Here is a 12,620-nt window from a genome sequence, read left to right as displayed (position 1 = left end):
TTTATTGTTTAGTAACTTTCCACTGTATGAATATGCCAAATCTCTCCTCTTGCTCTTTTTTTTTAAGTTCATTTTTAAAATAGACTATTTTTTAGAGTAGTTTGAGGTTCACAGCAAAACTGAGTGGAAGGTACAAAGATTTCTCATATACCTCCTGCCCCCACACATGCATAACTTCTATTATCAACATCCCCCACCAGAATAGTATGTTTGCTATAACTGCTAAACTTAAAATGACACAACATAATCACCCAAAGACCATAGATTACCTTAGAGTAGACTCGTGGTGTTGTATATTCTGTGGGTTTGAACAAATGTAAAAGGATGTGTATGCATCGTTCTAGTATCACACAGAATAGTTTCACTGCCCTAAAAATCCTCTGTGCTCCACCTATTCATCCCTCCCTCCCCCTCTAGCCCCTGGAAACCACTGATCTTTTTACTATCTCTAGAGTTTTGCCTTTTCCAGAATGTCATATGGTTGGAATCACACTGTATGTAGCCTTTTCAAGATTGACTTCTTTCACTTAGTAAAATGAGTTTAAGCTTCCTCCATGCTTTTTCATAGCTTGATAGATAATTCTTTTTACTGCTGAATAAGATTCCATTGTATGCATGTGCCACAGTTTATTTATTCATTCACCTATTGTAGATGACATCTTGGTTGTTTCCAAGTTCTGGCAATTATGAACAAAGCTGCTGTAAATATCCAGGTACAGGTCTTTGTGGGACATAAGTTTTCAGCTCCTCTTGGCAAATACCAGAGTGTGATTACTGAATCATACGATAAGAGTATGCTTAGTTTTGTAAGAAACTGCCAAACCATCTTCCAAAGTGGCTATACCATTTAACGTTCCCATCAGCAATGAGAGTTCCTTTTGCTCCACATCCTCACCAGCATTTTGTGCTGCCAGCATCCCGGATTTTTGCCATTTTTATAGTTGTGTAGTGGTATCTTGTTTTAATTTGCATTTCCCTAAAAACATATAATATCGAGCATCTTTTCACATGCTTACTTGCCATCTATGTATCTTCTTTGGTGAGGTTGTTCAGATCTTTGGCCCACTGTTTAATTTTTTTCTGTGAATTTTAAGAGTTTTTTAAAAAATATATTTTGCATACCAGTCCTTTATCAGCTACCTCTTTTGAATCCACACACCAGTCAGGCTTTTGTCCCCACTACATCACAAACTGTTCCTGTCAAGGTCACCAATAATTAATTCTCATTCCTCATTTTCCTTTACTCAACAACAACATTTGACACAGCTGATCCCCTCTTTGAAAGACAGTCCAGGCAGCTTCCACAACACCTCACTCTCTTGGTGTCCCTCTGTGCCTGACCACTCCCACTCAGGTCCTTTTGCTGGTTTTTTCGCATCTGGGCCTCTAAAGTTGTATGTACTGGGACACAGTACAATCTGTTTTCCATCCATACTCCTTCATTGGTGATTTCATCCCATTGCATGGCTTGGAAAGCCATCAATAACCATTGTGTGTAAGGTGACTCTGGAGAGGTCTGCATTAGCGAAGGGATTCCCGGCGAGGTGTGGATGGGCTGCAGGGTGTGAGTGTGGAGGTGTGAGAGTCCATCTAGTGAGGTGCGTGTGGGCTGGGTGTGGCGCGAAGTGGTGCATGGCGAAATGTAGGCGGGCAGGCCCTGCCAAAGGTGAAAGGATTAACCGCTAAAACCGTTAGGACCGTTAAAACCGTTACTTGCGTGCCTCAGCGGGGGCGGGCTCAGGGGACGGGGCATAGCTCTCATTGGTCAGAGGGCGCCCTGGGGGCGGGGTCGCGCATACTTAAGAGGCCTCGCGCATACTTAGGCGGCCTCGGCGGAACCCTGCGGCTTCCAGACCGATCCGCGCAGCCCCAGGTCCGGCACGTGCGGGCCCTCAGAGGTGGAGGCGGGAGGGGTTATGGTTGAACGAGCTGAAGAGAAGTGAGGTGAGGGTGGGGGGAAGGTTGAGGAACTGCCAGGGCCTTGCGGATGGGTTCGGCATTCCCGGGGATATCGAGGAGTTTGCCAGGGCGCTGGCTTCTCCGCCTGAACTTTACCTTGGAGTTCCTAGTCGCCCTCTCTTTCTCTGTGACGGAAGACCGCCCTGGCTCTTCCAGGAGACTTCTGTGCTTAACCTCCGAGAGCTGTTTTCCTCAGATGCACTGCACCGGGTCAGGGGTGGGGGAGCCACGGCCTCCCGGCCTACCTCAGAGACTCCGGGAACAGGGTGGGCCCCGGAAGTCGGGGTGAACCGGAGCCCAGGGAAGCCCCCTGGGATTGGTCATCATTATGGTAGCCTCTGGAAAGGACAGCATGATGATTTAATCTAGGAGCCTAGACCTTGTCTCCTGGTAGAAGAAACTGAAGAGTCGTTCTCTGAGAGAGCGACTGTACGAGGTTGAGGCGGGCCAGGTCGAGGCCAGAGGGGCCACAGAGTCTGAGGGAGAGACTAGTTTTTCCAAGTGGAGGAGACAGAGGGGTACTTGGATGGCCTCACACCCCGGCCCCAGGATTCTCGGAGTTGAAGACGGGGTCAGATGGGAGGGCTCTGTGCCCCTTAGGACACCCTCTTGAGCCCTCATATTCCTCCCTGCCTACCGCCATGCTAAGGCCTTTCTTGTGGAAATAGTCGCTTTCTCTCCCTTTTATGCTTCCTTTAATAGGTTTGGGGGATAAGAGGAAAAGGGAGCTCTACCCTTGAAAGTTTTTGTTTGTTTTTGTTTCTGGTTTTTTGTTTTCTGTTATTTTTTTTTTCCAGCCGACTGCCCTTGAAAGATTTTAATTTGTGCATTTCAGTTTTAATTTACCTTAGAATGTCTGGGGTCTAAGAATGACTACCTCTTTATTACTAGTTTTGTACTAGTATCTGCAAGGAGAAGGGTTTCTGCAGATGGGATTTCTGCCCTTTGGGAATATAAAAGGTAGCATGGTGACAAGTCAATGCACAGAACAGGTAAACCACCAGGTGGTCATTAGATATAGTCGGGTATAACCATGGAATTTCTTTAAACACATTTTAAAAACCTCTTAAGAGTAAGTTAGGTCTGGAACCTCAGGAGTAGTTATTCTAAACCCCAAGCCACATGCTATAGAAATTACTCTCCTTCTATCAGCAGAAACAGAAGTGAAAGACAGTAGGATTTATCGTCTAGATGAAGTAATAATGGCCTTAAATTATGGCCTTGTAGTGATATGTATAAGTGATATGTATAAGATTCTAAATTTATACTTTAGAAGAAGGAAATTCTGCTAGTGTGGATGAAAAAAAACTTGGACTATCAAAGAAATAAGCAAACATAAGAATCAGGAATCCCATATTTACTTCATCTCCTTTAATATAGAATAAAGTCTGTGCTGCTCTAGACTTGAAATGTAAAAACTGAGAATAAATCATGTATTTTAAGTTTGGGGATACTTGGGAAGTTTTGCTCTGTTGTCCTAGTTTAGTTTCCATTTCGTTACTCATTTAACAGTAAATATTTTCTGAGCACCTATTATGTACCAGGCACAATTTTTAGATTCTGAGGATATAGCAGTGAATAAAACAGACAAAAATTCCTATCCTTAAAGAGCTTAAAATTACATTCTGGTAGGCATGGGTGCACATGTTGTGATGGACAAAATAAGATAAATTAATAAAATATATATTAGAATGATAATGTGATGTGGAGAAAAAGCAGAGGAGAAACATAGTGACTATTGTGGTATTACAATTTTGAATAATTTAAGAGAATACCTGAAGGAGGTGGGATGGCCTATTATGCTCATATCTGAGGGAGGAATAAACCAAGAAGAAGGAACAGAATGGGAAAAGGATCTGAAGCTGGTGTGTACCAAGCAAGGGAGGGGAACAGTGAGGATCCCCATAAAGGTGTGGAATGGAGTGTAGATGGGAGAGAGGTAAGGCTAAGGGAACATTGCAGAAGACCCAGAAGAAAGACATGAGAACTCTGGCTTGCATTTTGAGTAGGGTAGGAGCAGTGGAGAATTTGAGCAAAGGGGTAATATGATCCGACTTAAGGTTAGGGTAACTCTGACTGCATCATGGGGAAGAGACTATAAAGTGGGACAAGGGTGAAATCAGGGAGATCAGTTTGGAGGCCACTGCAATAATCCAGGTTTGTTGCAGTGGAATAAGGCTGTCAGATTTAGCAGATAGAAATACAGGATACCCAGTTAAATTTCTGGATATGTTTTGAAAGAATTGCCTTTGTATTTGGTAACGTACTGAATATGAGAAAGGGGAGTCAAGGAGGACTCTCAGGTTTGGGCCTTTGCAACTGGAAAGATGATGTTGCCATTACCTGGAATGGGAAGATTACGTGTATGATGTTTAGGGGGAAAGATGATGATCTTGGTTTTGGCATGTTAAGTTTGAGGTTCGTATTAGTCACCCAAGTAGAGATGTCAGGTCAGCAGACTGAAGTTCAGGAGAGGGGTCTGGGCTGGAGGTAATAATTTTGGGAATTGTCTGCTAATACAAGGTATTTACCTATTCATTTATTAGCTTTTTATTGTGGGAAAGTTCAAACATACAAAAGTAGAGGTCATAAATGAATGAACTCCAATGTACCTGTCACCTAGCTTCAACAATGATCAATCCAAGGCCGATCTGTACCCCTCCCCAGCTCCCTGAACCCATCTCCACTGTTTTAAAACAAAGCACAAAACATTATTTTATCCGTTTAAAGCTTATCTGTGTATAAATGTACTGTTTTTATCATAACCATAATATCACTATCATTCTTAAAATGACAATTTTATTAATATCATTAAGTAGCTAGTTAATGTTTAAATTTCCTTGATTATTTTCTTAGAATTCAGGATCCAAAATAAGTGGACCAGTACAGTTGACCCTTGAACAACACAGATTTGAACTAGGAGTTCACTTATACATGGATTTTTTAAAATAGTTAATACTATAGTACTACACGAGCAGCTAGTTCAGTCCTGGGATGTGGAACTACAGATATGGAGGAACCATGTATATGGAGGGCTAGTTAAAAGTTATACCTGGATTTTCGGCTGCACCGAGAGTCGTCCCCCTTAATCCCTATGTTGTTCAAGGGTCAGCTGTATTTGGTTGATGTGCCTCATCTTTTTTGTGTGTGTGTTTTAAAATTTTTTAAATTAGAATTCTCTTTTTAAAAAAAAATTTTGAGGAGGTAATTAGGTTTATTTATTTACTTATTTTTAAGGTAGGTATTGGGGATTGAACTCAGGACCTTGACATGCTAAGCACACACTTTACTCTTCCCCACCTCATATATCTCTTTTAATCCATGGTCTTCCACCTCTCCTTCCTTCTTGCATTTTATGGTTTGAAAGAATAGGGTCATTTAAACTGTAGAATTCCCCACTCTCTGGATTTTGCTGATTGTATTCTTCTGGGGTCATTTAATCCCTGTATTTTCTGTAATGTGGTCTTTACATCTAGAAGCTTAATCAAATTAAGGCTAAATATTTTGGGAAAGTATACTTACTTCTTTGGTAATGCTGGGAACTTCCTATTCAACTGCATCAGGAAGTACATACTAAGTCTGGATCTCTCTTTGTGATGAAAAGATCAGTCCAGAGGTTAGGTGTTCCCAGCCTGATCTATGCATTATCAAGTACCCTATCAGCCCTTCATGTCATGGTTTTAGCAGCCGTTAATGATTATTTCCTAGATCCATCATTTTTATTAGGGCTCCAAAATGGTCAAAATCTAATTCTACCATTTATTCTGTGTTTATTAGCTGGAATACTTTTATAAAAAATAACTCTTTCACATCTATATGTTGGTTACCCTGAGGTACGGTTTGCTCTATAAAGGTAAGACAAATGATTGATTCTTTTCCTACCAGTTTTTAGAAAAATGAGTTGGTTGCCTATCCTCCAAAGTGACTGATGAAGGTTTTTTTAAAAAAATTATAAATTTAACAGAGAAAGCCCCTTTAGTTAGTGCTCCAGTAGTTTTTGGCCCTAGTAGCCTTTGATAACTTCCTTGTTCTCTAGTATAACAGGATGTCTCAGATTCATCTTGCACATTTCCTGCCCCCAAACTGGTTCCCTTTAGTGAGGAATGATATTTCAAGACCTAAGGTTGGTCACTGTTTCCTGGCATTTTTAGTGGACAGAGCTATGAAACATATTTTTAAAGATAAAAATACATCAAGTTAATGATATTTCAATTTATTTCAAACATAAGATTATAGGGTTTTTGTTTAACTTTGTCACTGATTTTATATTTGTATCTCTTTTCTCACACACTGAAAATTTTGGGTCTCTTGCTCCCTCACCTTCAGAGATAGCCCACACTCTATGGAGTGTGTATCTACTTTAACCACCCCCATGCCTCATGGCCTCTCTAGCCTTCTGTGATGGCCTGCACTCTGTCTATGGAGTATGTTATCTCTCTGAATAAATATACCTTCACTCTAAAAATAAAAAAAAATTTGATTCCTAATGACATTAATATATTTATTTGCTTCATACTGATATATATACACATATACTTTTTTTCCCCTACTAACTATGGTTACTGAAAACAGATACACAGATTCCTTTGTTGCTCTTTTTTTTTTTTTTTTTTTTTTTTTTTTGATATGCTCCACTAGGGATGTGGAGTCAAATCACCACATATAGAGGCATAAGAAATAAACTCTCTCTTTGGGGCTGTCACCACCTTGTTTGTTTCATTTTGCTTCTTTGATGAGTTTGCTTTGTTTTTTCCCATTTTGACTTAATTTTGTTTTGTAATTGTGTGATTGCATGTAAACAATATTTAGATACTTCTAAGTTAGAACTGTGGAAACTGCTACATTTGGAGAAGCCTAACCTCTCCACCCTATTGCCACCCTCCCCTTAAAGGTAAACATTTTTATTGGTTTTCAGTTTATCTTCTCTACCTCTCCCTCCCACACTCCCTCCCTTCTTTCCTTCCTTAAAAAAAATAAGCATATTTGTATGTGTGTGTATCTATATTCATATTCCCCTACTTTTTCTTGCATGAAATACTGCATACCATACACACTGTTCTTCACCTTGCCTTTTTTTACTTAGCAGTATATCCTGGAGGTCATTCCCAGAGTATACAGAAGAAATCTTCCTTACTCCTTTTAAGAATTCTGTGGAACTCCGTTTTATGAATGTACCATAGTTTGTTCAGCTATCCCTCAGTTGATGGACATTGAATTGTTTCTGGTCTTGCTGTTATAGATGGTGTTGCACTGATGAGGCCTGTGTATATATAATTTTGTATTTTTGCCAAAGTGTTATCAGGATAGATCCCTAGAAGTAGGATTGCTGGATTAAATGGTAAATACATATATATTTCCTAGATAATGCCAAATTTTCCTCCACAGAGAAATACCACTTGGCCTTCCCATCAGAAGTTCATGACAGTGCTTCTTTCCTTACAGCCTCAGTATCAGAATATATCATTATACTTGGATTTATACCAATTTCATAAGAAAGAAAATAATCTCAATATGATTTTAATTTGTATCTCTTTTAATGTGAGTGAGGTTGCCTGTATTTTCATATATATATATATATATATATATATATATATATATATATATATATATATATATATATATATATATATGCCTTTGTGTTTCTTTTACTGTGAACTGTTGGCTCATTGTCTTGACCATTTTCTAGAAGAATTTTCTGTGATATAAACTTTTCTTTTTAAAATTTTTTTGTAATCAAATTTGTCAGTGTTTTTTTCTTCCAGACTTTGAGTCAAAGTTTTCCCCACTTTCAGGCTATGAAGGAATTTACCAGTTCCCCTCCCACTGCCAGTGCTTTATGGTTTCATTTCTATTTTATCTCTGATCCATTTGGCATATTTTGTAATATACAGTAAAAGGACTAGGTACAATTTTTTTCATATAGCTATTCAGTTATCCCAATTATACTTTCTAAATGTTTATCTCTCCCCAAGATATTTGAGATGCTCCTTTTATCATATACATACTACATTTCCATTTTCAATTAGGTCTATTGCTATATTCTATTCTACTGGTTTGTCTATCTAATCATCTGCCAATATAAAACTGTAAAATTATAGAATTTTATAATATGTTTTAATACCTGTAGGGCTAGCTGCCCTCTCTTTTTTTCTTCTCTTTCCTCTTTTTCTATTTCAGGATTGCCCTGGCTAGTCTTGTTTGTTTTTCCAAATAAACTTCATAATCAGTTTTCCTTTTTTTTTTTTTTTAACATTTTTTATTGAGTTATAGTCATTTTACAATGTTGTGTCAAATTGCAGTGTAGAGCACAATTTTTCAGTTATACATGAACATACTCATTGTCACATTTTTTTCGCTGTGAGCTACCACAAGATCTTGTATATATTTCCCTGTGCTATACAGTATAATCTTGTTTATCTATTCTGCATATGCCTGTCAGTATCTACAAATTTTGAACTCCCAGTCCCTTGCCAACCCCCTCCCCTTTGGCAACCACAAGTTTGTATTCTATGTCTATGAGTCTGTTTCTGTTTTGTGTTTATGTTGTTTTTTTTTATATTCCACACATGAGCGATCTCATATGGTATTTTTCTTTCTCTTTCTGGCTGACTTCACTTAGAATGACATTCTCCAGGAACATCCATGTTGCTACAAATGGCGTTATGTTGTTGGTTTTTATGGCTGAATAGTATTCCATTGTATAAATATACCACATCTTCTTTATCCAGTCATCTGTTGATGGACATTTAGGCTGTTTCCATGTCTTGGCTATTGTAAACAGTGCTGCTATGAACATTGGGGTGCAGGTGTCTTTTTGAAGTAGGGTTCCTTCTGGATATATGCCCAGGTGCGGGATTACTGGGTCATGTGGTAAGTCTATTCCTAGTCTTTTGAGGAGTCTCCTTACTGTTTTCCACAGTGGCTGTACCAAACTGCATTCCCACCAGCAGTGTAGGAGGGTTCCCTTTTTACACAGCCTCTCCAGCATTTGTCATTTGTGGACTTTTGAATGACGGCCATTCTGACTGGTGTGAGGTGACACCTCATTGTAGTTTTCATTTGCATTTCTCTGCTAATTAGTGATATTGAACATTTTTTCATGTGCCTATTGATCATTTGTATTTCTTCCTTGGAGAATTGCTTGTTTAGGTCTTCTGCCCATGTTTGGATTGGGTTGTTTGTTTTTTTCTTATTAAGTCATATAAGCTGCTTATATATTCTGGAGAACAAGCCTTTGTCGGTTTCATTTGCAAAAATTTTCTCCCATTCCGTAGGCTGTCGTTTTGTTTTACTTATGGTTTCCTTTGCTGTGCAGAAGCTTGTAAGTTTAATTAGGTCCCATTTGTTTATTCTTGCTTTTATTTCTATTGCTTGGGTAGACTGTCCTAGGAGAACATTTTTGAGATGTATGTCAGATAATGTTTTGCCTATATTTTCTTCTAGGAGGTTTATTGTATCTTGTCTTATGCATAATCAGTTTTCTGCCTGCAAAAATAAACCTAATAGTATTTTTATTGGGATCATTTCAAAGATATAAATTAACCTAGAGATATTTAACGTCTTTGTGATGTGTGATGTTGAATCATTCTATCATAGAACATGATATGTCTTTCTCATTATTCAAGAATGGTTTATAGTTTTCCTCATATAGCTTTTGAACATTTCTTAAGTTTTTGTCTAGATTGTTTTTTAGCTTTATTGAGGTATAACTGACAAAAAAGATACTTAAAGTGTACATCTAGATGATCTGATATTCATTGTGAAAGGATTCCTCTCTAGTTATCATATCCATCACCTCACTTTATTTATCTGTTGATTGATTGATACCATTTAAGTTCACTCTCTTAGCAAATTGCAATTATACAATACAGTATTATCAACTATACTCACCATGTTGTACATTAGATCCTCAGACCTTATCTTATAGCTGAAAGTTTGTACATTTTTACCAACCTCTCTCTATTTCCCCTACCCTCCACCCTCTACTCTCCCTTTCTGAGTTTGACCTTTTTTTTAAAGATTCCTTATGTAAGTGATACCTTGTTGTATTTGTCTTTCTGTCTGGCCTATTTCACTTAGCATATGCCCTCAAGGTCCATCCACATCAAAAATGACAGGATTTCCTTCTTTCTGATGGTTGAAATATATGTATATATGAATAATCTCATCTTTATCCATTCATCATTGAGAGACATTTACATTGTTTCAGTTTCTTGGCTGTTGCACAGTTATCTCTTTGATACCCTGCTTTCATTTCCTTTGGATATATACCCAGAGGTGGGATTGCTGTATCATGGGAGTTTCATTTTTAATTGTTTAATTGTCTACAGTTTTTCATACTGGTTGTTCCAATTTACATTACCATCAACAATGCACAAGGATTTCCTTTTCTCCCATCCCTGGTAATACTTATCTCTTGTCATTTTGATAATAGCCATCCTGAAAAGTGTGAGATGATATCTTAGCGGTTTTTAAAAATTGGGGTAACATTGATTTATAAGTTTCATGTGTACAGCATTATATTTTGACTTCTGTATATACTACAGTGTGCTCACCACCAAAAGTTTAGTTTCCACCACCCACCGTACAGTTGACCCCCTCAGTGTGATTTTGATTTGCATTTCCCTGATGATTAGTGATGTTGAGCACTTTTTCATGTACTGTTGGCCATTTTTGTGTCTCCTTTGGAAAAATGTCTCTTCAGTTCCTCTGCCCATTTTTAAATCAGGTTATTTGTTTGCTATTGAGTTGTATGAGTTCTTGATATATTCTGGATATTAACCCCTTATTTTAACATATGCTTTGCAAATATTTTTTCCCATTTAGTAGGTTGCCTTTTCACTTTGTTGATGGTTTCCTTTGCTGTGCAAAAACTTTTCTATTTGATGTAGACCCACTTGTTTATTTTTGCTTTTGTTGCCTTTTCTTTTGGTATCAAGTCCAAAAAAATCATTGCTAAGACTCATGTCAAGGAGCTTACCCCCTATGTTTTCTTCCAGGAATTTAACTGTTTCAGGTCTTAAATTTAAGTTTTTAACCCATTTTCAATTGATTTTTTAATATGATGTAAGATGTAAGGGGTCCAGTTTCATTCTTTTGTATGAGAATGGAATGTCCAGTTTTCCCAGCATCATTTATTGAAGAGACTACCTTTTCGCATTGTATATTCTTGGCTCCTTTATGATAAATTTTGTGATCATATTTTGGGCTCTCTTTTCTTTCTCACTCTCTCTCTCTTTTTTTTTTTTTTTACATCTATTTTATTTTATTTTTATTTTTGGGGGGGGGTAATTGGGTTTATTCATTTTTTTAGTGGAGGTCCTGGGGAATGAACCCAGGACCTCAGCCATGCTAAGCATGCACTCTACCACTGAGCTATGCCCTTGCCCCCTTTTTTATTATTTTATTTTTTATGTTTTCCCTTTTTAAAAAAAAAAGTTTATTATGGCATAATTCTTATACAGTAAATTACACATATTTGGGCTCTCTTTTCTATTCCATTCATCTATGTGTCTGTTTTTTATGCCAAGGCCATACTGTTTTGATTACTATAGCTTTGTAATATGGTTTGAAACCAGGAAGTGTGATGACTCCAGATTTGTTGTTCTTTCTCAAGATTCCTATTTGGAGTCTTTTGTGGTTCCATACAAATTTTAGCATAGTTTTTTCTGTTTCTGTGAAAAATGCTGTTGGAATTTTGATAGAGATTGCATTGAACTTGTAAGTTGTTTGGGGTAGTATGATTTTAACAATATTAATTCTTCGAATCCATGAGCATGGAACATCTTTCAATTTATTTGTGTCTTCAGTTTGTTTCATCAATGTCTTATAGTTTTCAGTGTATAGATCTTTCACTTCCTTGGTTAAATTTATTCCTAGGTATTCTTTTTGAGGGAATTGTAAATGAGATTGTTTTATTTCTTTATTTCATTGTTAGTTTATAGAAATGCACCTGATTTTTGTTTATTGATTTTGTATTATGCAACTTTACTGAATTCACTTATTAGTTCCAACAGTTTTCTGATGGAATCTTTAGGGTTTTCTATATATAACATCATGTCATTTGCAAATAGAGTCAGTTTTTCTTCCTTTCTGATTTGGCTGTCCTTTATTTTCTTGCTATGGCTAGGACTTCCATTACTATGTTGAATAAAAATGATAAGAGTGGCCATCCTTTTCTTGTTCCTGATCATAGAAAAGAAGCTTTCAGCTTTTTACCATTACATATAACATTCACCATGGGCTTGTAATATGTGGTCTTTATTATTTTGAGGGATGCTCCCTCCATACCAAGTTTGTTGAGAGTTTTTATCATGAATGGATGTTGGTTATTGTCAAATGCATTTTCTGCATCTATAGAGACAATCATATGATTTTTATTCATTTTGTTAATGCTGTGTATCACTTTTATTGATTTGCAAATGTTGAATCATCCTTGTATCTCTGGAATAAGTTTCACTTGAACATGGTCTATGATCCTTTTAATGTACTGTTGAATTTGGTTTGCTAATTTTTTGCTGAGGCTTTTTGCCTCTATGTTCATTAAGGATATTGGCCTGATAATTTTGATATTGGCTTAATTTTCTTTTCTTACCGTGTCCTTGTCTGGTTTTGATAAGTATAATGCTGGTATTATAAAATGAGATTGGAAATGTTATCTC

This window comes from Camelus bactrianus, chromosome 17 (genome assembly GCF_048773025.1).
Source record: "Camelus bactrianus isolate YW-2024 breed Bactrian camel chromosome 17, ASM4877302v1, whole genome shotgun sequence".
Lineage (NCBI taxonomy): Eukaryota > Metazoa > Chordata > Mammalia > Artiodactyla > Camelidae > Camelus > Camelus bactrianus.
The sequence above is the reverse complement of the archived record's forward strand: the minus strand, read 5'-3'. Positions refer to the sequence as shown.